Source organism: Camelina sativa, chromosome 3 (genome assembly GCF_030686135.1).
Source record: "Camelina sativa cultivar CO46 ecotype springtype chromosome 3, ASM3068613v1".
Classification (NCBI taxonomy): domain Eukaryota; kingdom Viridiplantae; phylum Streptophyta; class Magnoliopsida; order Brassicales; family Brassicaceae; genus Camelina; species Camelina sativa.
Window position 1 is genome coordinate 17,445,107 of NC_141882.1, and position 9,097 is coordinate 17,454,203.

General features: G+C 37.6%; 1 long non-coding RNA gene across 2 annotated transcripts; it reads left to right on the forward strand.

Annotated features, from left to right (window-relative positions):
- Positions 1-7,489: 7,489 nt before the first annotated feature.
- Positions 7,490-8,133, forward strand: LOC104777516 (uncharacterized). Of its 2 annotated transcripts, none has more exons than XR_766301.2 (2): positions 7,490-7,721; positions 7,919-8,133. It is a non-coding gene; the product is annotated as an uncharacterized LOC104777516 (long non-coding RNA). The 2 variants fall into 2 exon arrangements; XR_015593933.1 differs by having other exon boundaries at positions 7,969-8,133.
- Positions 8,134-9,097: the final 964 nt, after the last annotated feature.

The window sequence follows — 9,097 nt, forward strand, 5'->3', positions numbered from 1 at the left end:
TTGCCAATGTCGTCCTAGAAGAATATGGCTTGCATCCATGGGAAGGACATTGCACAGGATCTCGTCTTCATATCGGCCGATGGTAAGAGGAACCATTCAAGTTTAAAAGGTCGCGGATCAGGTCTTGTCTCAAGTCCAAGCTTCCTAACAAGAGTATCACTAGCAATATTAGTACAACTTCCACCGTCAATAATCAAAGAACAAACTTTATCTTTAACTAAACATCTAGAGTGAAAGAGATTCTCCCTTTGTTCTCGGTCATTGGACTTAGGCTGAACGCTCAATGATCTCCTAGTGACCAGAAGTGTCCCTTGAGTTGGATATTCAAACTGTTATTCCTCTTCGTCAAAGATTGGACCAAGATCTTCCTCTTTTTCTTTATCATCCTCGGACTCCACTTCAACGTTGTCTAGGAGGATCATTACCTTTTGATTTGGACATTTGTTTGCATAATGTCCAAGTCCTTGACATTTGAAACACTGAATATCCCTTGCCCGATTGTTGGTCTCGACTGGCTTTCCTTTATCAAGACGAGTAGGAACATTAGTCTTAAAAACTGAATTTGATGGGGTTGGAGACTTACCTTTATCTTGATAACTTGGTTTTGGAGTAAAGGAAGGTTTAGAGAAACTCTTCTTCTTGGTTTGTTGTTTGATTAGAATCGCCTTATGCAACATTCCCTCCAAGCTTTCATATACTTGAAGCTCCATTCTATCCAGAATGTCCCGATTGAGGCCTGCAAGGAATCTGGCCATGGTAGCTTCTACGGTTTCATCTACGTCCGCCTTGATCATTAAGCTTTCCATATCCTGGAAATAGTCCTCCACAGATTTGGTTTCTTGAAGCAAGCGTCTGAGTTTTTGGTGGAGATCTCTGTGGTAATGAGCCAACACAAACCGTTTCCTCATCAAGGTAGTGAGTTCATCCCATGAAGCTATTGGTCTTCCACCTGTCCTTCTCCTGTGAGTCAAAACTTGATCATACCAGTTAATAGCATAGCCTATAAACTCAGTTGTTGCTAACCTAACCTTCTTGAGTTCAGAAAATTTTTGACAATCGAACACTAACTCTATTTTCCTTTCCCATTCTAGGTAAACATCCGGATCGATTTTACCTTAAAAGGTTGGAATTTTAAGTTTTAAACCACCTAAATTGTCATTTCTTGTACCAAAAGGATTAACATCACCTTGATCATGGTTTCTATGACTTCGTCTAGGTCGGTTGATGGATCAATCATCTTCTTCATGGAACTCCTCTTCTTCAATTTCCTCCTTGGGCTGGTAAGTCCTCCTTGAACGTTCTCTCCTGGCTGCGGGTCTAGAACGGGTTTGTTGGCTGTTCTGAATCTCGTCGAGCCTCTGGTGTAGTTCTTCTAGACCTGTATTCATAAGGTTAGTAATAGTGTCATTCAATGCTCTCATTTGCAAGTTAGATAGCTCGACGACAGAATTCCCTGGCCAATCTCTTTCTCCATCACTTTCCATGGTTTCCTGAAAACTTAACACGAAAAGTTAGCAGATAAAAAATCCTCACACAAACAAGTGTTTCTCTCAATTTTGGAAGGTCACTCAAGAGCTTTCTCCCTAAGTTCTAAGAGAACAAATCCAAACAACCCAATAGAATTCCCAACAAACAAGGGAATAAGGAAGATAAAAAGACAAGAAGATTTTGTGAAATTTGTTTTAACAACCACTCCAAGGCTGGATTTCTCCTCAGCCAGCAGAATTTCTCTTCCACCACCTAGCCAAATGCAAATATTTTTTTTTATATTTTGATATTAGGATTTTTTTTTTGTTGAAAATAGAGATGGTCCAGATTTAAGATAAAAAGAAGAACAAGTATTTAGAAATGGAAGATGAGAAGATGAACAGACAAATACCGAATGAGTGGCTCTGATACCACTTGATACGCCCAAAATTCGAGGATCACTCAGCCAGATTAGAAATGATAGAAACTCGGCAAGGTGCAAAATGCAACAAAAGAGATTTGATGGATTGAGGGGTCGCACAGCAGTTGCGGAAGACTGCTGATATTCCCAACTCCAATCGCTGCTAGATATGACACACTAGTCTAGTAGAAGGAGGCTTTTTCTTGGATATTACACACCAAGAAACAAAGAAATGTTCTAGACAAAGAACAAAGAGATAGACTCTTAAAATAAAAAGGAAAATTGATTGATTGATTATTCTCAAATGAGATTACATGTATTTATAAAGAGATAGAAAACGTGGTCACAAAGCCAAGTGTTATTCTTGAAAATAAAACACAATAAAGATAGATAGTTAAATGAAGATTCAACTCTTGAACTTTGTCTTTCCCAAGGTGTCTTTCCCAAGGTGTTCTTCCCAAGGTGAGTTGAACTCTATTTTCGTCACTCCTCTTTGACCACAAAACAAAGTGATTATTTTGGGCTTTTTTGGACTTGAATCAGACTCAAAGTGAGCTAGATTTGATAGGTATCATCCCCAATAGTTTTTCCCATGCTCTCTTTGGCCATAAGCTCTTTAATAAGCCTATTTAATGCATTTCTTAGCTTCTTAGCTTTTGCTCTAGTCATTGGTCCTTCAGGGACAAGCAATGGTTCCTCCGTTACAAGCTCCTCGAGTTCAAACTCAGCTACAATTTCCTCAGGTTCAAGCTCAGCTAAGAGCTCCTCCTCCTTAGCTCTATCCATGATCACATCAATTGGGATGGCTCCTTATGAGGCATTGTACGAGAGGCCATGTCGTACACAATTATGCTGGACTCATGTGGGGGAGATGAGCATATTTGGTGCGGACTCTGTTCAGGAAACCTCGGAGAACATACGGGTTCTGAAGCTGAACATTAAGGAGGTCCAAGATCGGCAGAGGAGTTATGCTGATAAGAGGAGGAAGGATCTTGAGTTTCAGGTGGGTGATAGCGTGTAACTCAAGATGGCCAGGTTGTGAGGTCCGAACAGGTCATTGACAGAGTCTAAATTGAGCCCGAGGTACATGGGTCCGTTCAGGGTGGTTGAGCGGGTGGTACTAGTGGCATACAAGCTGGAGTTGGCTGAGGTTATGTGTGCGTTCCACAAGGTATTTCATGTGTCAATGCTGAGGAAGTGTCTTCACGAGGGTGATCGGTTGTTGGCTAAGATTCCTGAGGATCTTCAGCCCAACATGACCGTTGAGGGTGCTCGAGAGGAGAGTCAAGGAACTTCGGAAAAGGAAGATTCCTGTGACGAGAGTCCTGTGGGACTGTGATGGTGTAGATGAGCAGACTTGGGAGCCAGAGGCGATGATGAAGGCAAGGTTTAAGAAGTGGTTTGAGAAGCAGGCCGAGACTTGAGCTTGTCTAGCCGGGTCCTAGTTGTAGTCCGTGGCTGGAGTGGGTATGGAGTATTCCAGCCCATCTCTCTTGATACTTGGTCGCTTAGGGGTGGTTGGTTATGCAACTAAGTAACAAGATGAGTTGGTGCTTGGGATGTGGGTTGATGTCTTGGATTGTTGTATCTTATTTTTCTTATGTATTTTCGTTGAGGTTGTAACGATTATGACATTTTGAGATTAATAAGATGAGTATTTTTGTATTTTTGACTCGTGTTGTCATGGGAAAAGAAAAATAGCTCGGATTTCTATATTTGGAATTTTCCATAAATAGAAAGTTTCCACAAAAAAAGAGGTTTCCATAATTAGAAAGTTTCTAAAAGTGGAGAGGAAAGTTTTGTGGAAAGTGTAGAGGTAGATCTAGCCAGGAGATACTTGATGGCATCAGACTTGTTTTCTTAAGGTCGTGTGGGCCCAACTCATGTGATACCGATAGCTTGATGGACTTTGTGGATAGAGAATTGGAGTGGTATGTTGCTTCGGATGACGATCCGAGAGCGCGCTTTAGGGTGACGACCCAAGAGCGGTTTTTTAAACTTCCTAGATACGGTAGTTGTGAGCTGCGGCTCGATAGTGAGCTAGTATTTCTCGAGGGTTGCGACCCGAGAGCGGGGGGAGTGAGTGTGAGTGAATTCGTGGATGCCTTAGCTTAAGGCAGGTAGTCTGAGAACAAGCCGGCATGATTCGTTGGTTGCGACCACGGACGGGGGAAGCACTGAGTTGTGAGCAAATAATGTCTAGGATGTGAGTATAGTGGCTAGAGGGAGACCTCGGGGTTCAGTCGGAGGTGTGTGGGCTGTTGTGACAGTTTCACGGGAAACCTTGGCAAACGATGTTCAGTCTGGTCGAAGGGCGTGCGGGCCGTGTTGACGGTGGCACAGAGGTCCTTGGCGGATGGATGGTGCTGCGGGATTCGAGGACAAATCCTTGTTGGTTGGGAAGAATTGTAACATCCGCAAACCGGAATCCCGGTTCGGGAGGTGCATCGGTCGATGCATGGTCAGTTTTGAGCGGACGAGTTAAGTTAAACGTTGCGTTTTGGGGTTAGAAAAACCCTGGAGACGAATATAAAAGGCTTTTGTCGTTTTGTGGCCGAGGTTTAGCCGCTTTGGAGAGAAAAGAAAGAGAGAAAGTGTTCTTGAGTGTTGTTGGTGAGATTCTTGGAGTTTGAGGCCATTCCTATATAGATCTGTAGCTGGGATCGTTGTAGAAATTTCCTAGGAGCTTTCTCTTCCTGTTTAAGTGTCATAATCGTCTGTGGCAAAGGTAAGTGCATGACCATGGCTTATCTAAGCTGGAGATTTCTCTGATCTGCTTGTGTGGCTTGTTAGAATGTTATTTGAGCTTTGTGAAGCTTTTTTTGTGGCTTGAGATTGGGTTTGATGGTTGTAGGAACGAAGATCTGGCGAGAAGTTTTGGGGGAAAAAGATGCTCGAGAAGTGCGTCGGTCAATGCACTTTGTATGTCAGTCGATGCAATGCGAGGACGACGCAGATTGACCTAGGATCATCAGTCGATGCAATTAGGAATTTTGCGCAATGTCGAGCATGCGTCGGTCGATGCAGTGCGCGTGTCGGTTGATGCAAGCTTGTGTCAGTCGATGCAGGGTTTGGTGTCGGTCGATGCAGAGTCCTGATTTGTTGTTGTTTGGTTATTGATTGTTGGTTGATGGTTAGAGATGTCTCTATTGCTTGTGTGTATAGCCGATTAGATGGGAGGATTGCGTGACTGAGTGTTTATAAAATATTCATGCATCTCAATTTGTGTTTGTGGTGCAGGTAAAGGCAAAGTGTGATCGTGGAATCCAGGCGATGAGGAGGAGGATGTTCTAGTGGCTTGATTGATTGTGGTCTAGCTATTGTTAGGTTGCTAGATTAAGTTGATAGAACATTGTGGAATGTTGGAAATTGTTATTGGCTTGATTGGTTATTGGATTATTTCACTGTTGGATTTTATTTAGTTATTGGTATTGTTTTGGTTATCCGCTGTTGATGATTGTTGTTAGGTTGCTAGTGGGTATGAGACCACTAGAGAGTTATTATTATTATTTTTAAAAAACGGGAAGGGTTGTTTCAATAAACCTTATATTTTCACGTTCAAAGCTTCCAAACCCCGAAACGCAATAAAACGAACCTTTTGATTTTAAGTTGGCCTGAAGAGAAGATGGTGGTGTCGACTAATACCACTTAGTGTCAGTCGATATTTACCCTCAAAATATAATTTTTGAACCGTGGGTGTTACAATTTCAAAGCCGCGCTGACGTTATGATAAAAGAAACATCTGCTTGTGGCATCGAATTTTCGAGAAAAAAACTTAAGAACATATATTATTAGTGTTGTTATAGAGTTTATTTTTAATGAAAATTATATAAATATGGGAAGATGTTATATATGTTACAACATTGAAAACTCAAATATAAAGAGAATTTAGAAACAAAATATGGGCTCATCTACAATCTAATTTTAAACATGGACTTATCATATGTTAATTAATCTATACTAAATAATAGTAGGAGCTATAAGCTCCTAAGGCTGTCCACATAGGAATTAAAACATCGATTAGGAATTCGACATGTCATTAATTAACATTTTTTAAAATTTCCTAAATTTTATATATTCAGATTTTCTTAAACGACCAATCAAAATTATAAATCTATTTAATATTTTTGATATTATGTAAAATTTCTATATTAAAATACTTATAAATAAGTGTATGTACAACGTCTCACATCGGCTAGAAAAGTTTTAGACATTAGCTGAGAACCATTATAAATAAGATCAATATGCTTCCAACTACGAATGAACAGGAAGCTTGATTTAACAAGCGTCCAAATTTAAAGATTTAAAAATTTAAAAAGATTTTAATATTACAATTACAAACTTTTAAAAGGTTCAAAAATATTATAGTTTTAAATATTACAATTATAAACTTTTAAAAGGTTCAAAAATATTATAAATATTAAAACTCTATATAATATTTAAAATATTATAAATATCTCCATAGAAAGTTTAAAAATATTATAAAATTTTCAATGCGTATGGATCTATAACCGAGTAAGTATACAAGTGAAAGAATAATTGAGTTCATGTGTTGACTATGTTGATCCATGAATTGCACAAATTTTACGAAAAAGAGACAATAATTTTGGTTTTGGAGTTTGATGGGTTACTAAGTTTTGTGGTAGTTTAAAAAAATAAAATTGAAATGATTATTCAGTGGAAGAATGTGAAATAGCTGAGGAGGAAGAGGAAGAAGAAGAGTATAACGAATAACCGGACGAAAAATATAATGATGACAATTATCACGAAAATTTGACGATGAAAATGATGAGGTGAAAATGAAGGGTTTCATTCATTGTGCCATCACAATTACTTTAATTTATGTAATTTATTTTTGGCAAACTCAATCTCGAGGTAACTGTATATGTTTCTTGAAACCTAGAGCTGAAAATCATTATTGACGTAGTAAAATATGTGTTATCTGAATCCTTTTTTCAAAAGCAGAAAAAAAAAATCTGTTATCCGCAAACCATAGTCCACCACCATTACCATACCATCAAGGCATTAACGACCCATTTCAATATTGGCTTATCCAATGTTTGTTAAAGCCCACCTCACTATCAAACGATGTGAATGAGGACAGCCTATGTTCTGTGTTTGATCAAAGTTCCTTTTGGGTTATAGGTATTTTTAATTATTCCAAAGCTTTGAGGGCTATAAATCGACGGCCAAAAAAAAAAAGAAAAAAAGAGGGGTTATAAGTTAGAAAGCGTTTTTGCCCAACATATACCATATATATAATAACTAACTAAGAAAATAGCACACTAAAAATTAATTGAGTAATCATCAATAACAGAGGGACAGCAGTGAAGAAGAGATGCGAACATGATAAATTAGAAAATAGCAAATTACATCAGAAAAGTGAGTAACTATTTGGCCAATTGTAAAAACTCTAGTTCTGGGCATTTGGTCAGAACCGAGAGAATCAAATCGATTAAACCGAGATTTTTGTTTCTCGACAGAAGAGAATCAGACCAAACCGATTAGCAAAATTAAGTTAGTAATTTGGTTAATGGTTTGGAGCGAGGCATAACCGATCAGTTTTAATTAAACCGAATAATATATACCTAATTTATTAACCCTAAACTTAATCATTTTTCGTTTCTTCTTTTGACTTTCCACCTCTTTCTCTCTGGCGATAGGCGATTACAAACTCGTTTACAAAACCAAAAATATCTCTCAATCTCTCATCAAATCATTATCATCACCTCTCTTCTCCATCCTCGTTATCTGCAAATCCTCTCTCTCTCTCAAACGTGGTGTACAGACCGACCTTTTGACTGTCCAAACCCTAGTCGCGAGTTTCAAATGGGTAATATCTGCTTCTTTTGCATTAGTTTGTGTAATACTGTAATATTTTGTAAAGGTTTTATTTGTTTTGTAAGCTCATCAAAGAGAAATCGAATTGAGAACGAAAATCTGACCAATTTTGAGAAATTTATTTTCCATAAATCTTTAAATTTCATAGATTTTCATTGATATTGAATTTTTTTTTTCTTATTTTTTTAGTTCAGATGAAAGATTTCGTGTTGGTATGTGATAGATCTTGTCTGTTGTAGATGTTTTTCCTTTCTCCGTTGAAAGGAGAGGTCGTCGTCGCCGTTGGATGTCTCTGTCGCTGATTTGTCACCCTCAACTGTGAAAACCCTTATTATTAATGAATTAAGCTTTGTAAATTTACGAATTATACAATTTATTAATGGGCTTAGGCCTTTTTTTTGGTCCTTTATCTTCTTTTTTTTTTGGTAATTCGGTTCAATAAATCGAAATAGAAAAAATATTCGGTTTAGTTTGAAATTAATTTAAAACTCAATAACCGACCCAAAAACCCGATTACCGAATAACTCAAACCAAACTTTTATTCAGCAGAGTTTTTAGATAACCAAATTTTAAAAAAAAAATTGAATAAACCAAACCGAATAACCCAATTAAACCGAATGTCAGAGCTTAAAAAATCAGATGGGGCAAGAGCAAAGGAGATGCATACATGAGAAGAAAGAAGGTGTGGTAACGATATGGCAAAATTGTTATTATCCTGTTGAATTAATTTCATAAAAATAACTGATTAAATTTTACACTAGTTATAAAAAAACAAAATTTATTCTTTACATAACGTAATTTGAATTTTTAAATTCAGATAAGAATTACTAAAGATTGTAAATAATGTGTTTTACAATATTAAAATGAGATAAGGGCCAGTGAGATACTATAAAATGAAACATTCTTTTTATAAAATAGTGGTAGTAGTGATGGTATGGTGGTATTGTTGGTGGTGGTAGTTACAATGATCGTAGGGGTTGCGATGATGGTTACAATGATCATGGTGGTTGCGCTAGTAGGGGTGGTTGTGACGATGTGGTGATCTTTATGGTGGTGGGTTATTGTGATCGTTATGGTTATGGTCAGGGCCGGCACAATAGATTTTCATGCCTACAGCAAATTTTTTTTTTGAACCCTCTAAACACAAAAGTAAAATGAAAACACCATAATGAATCAAGTGAGGTTCGAACTAGAAACATTTAAGCCTTCCTAACTGATAACGTCATTATTTTACCCATATTAGCTATAGTTTTCATATGCATTTAAGACTAGTTTGATGAGATTTGATGTATAAAAGGTTTATTATCAAGTATTTAAGGTTTCAATAAGGTTTTACAAGTTTTATATCAAAAAGGACCAAAAAACAAT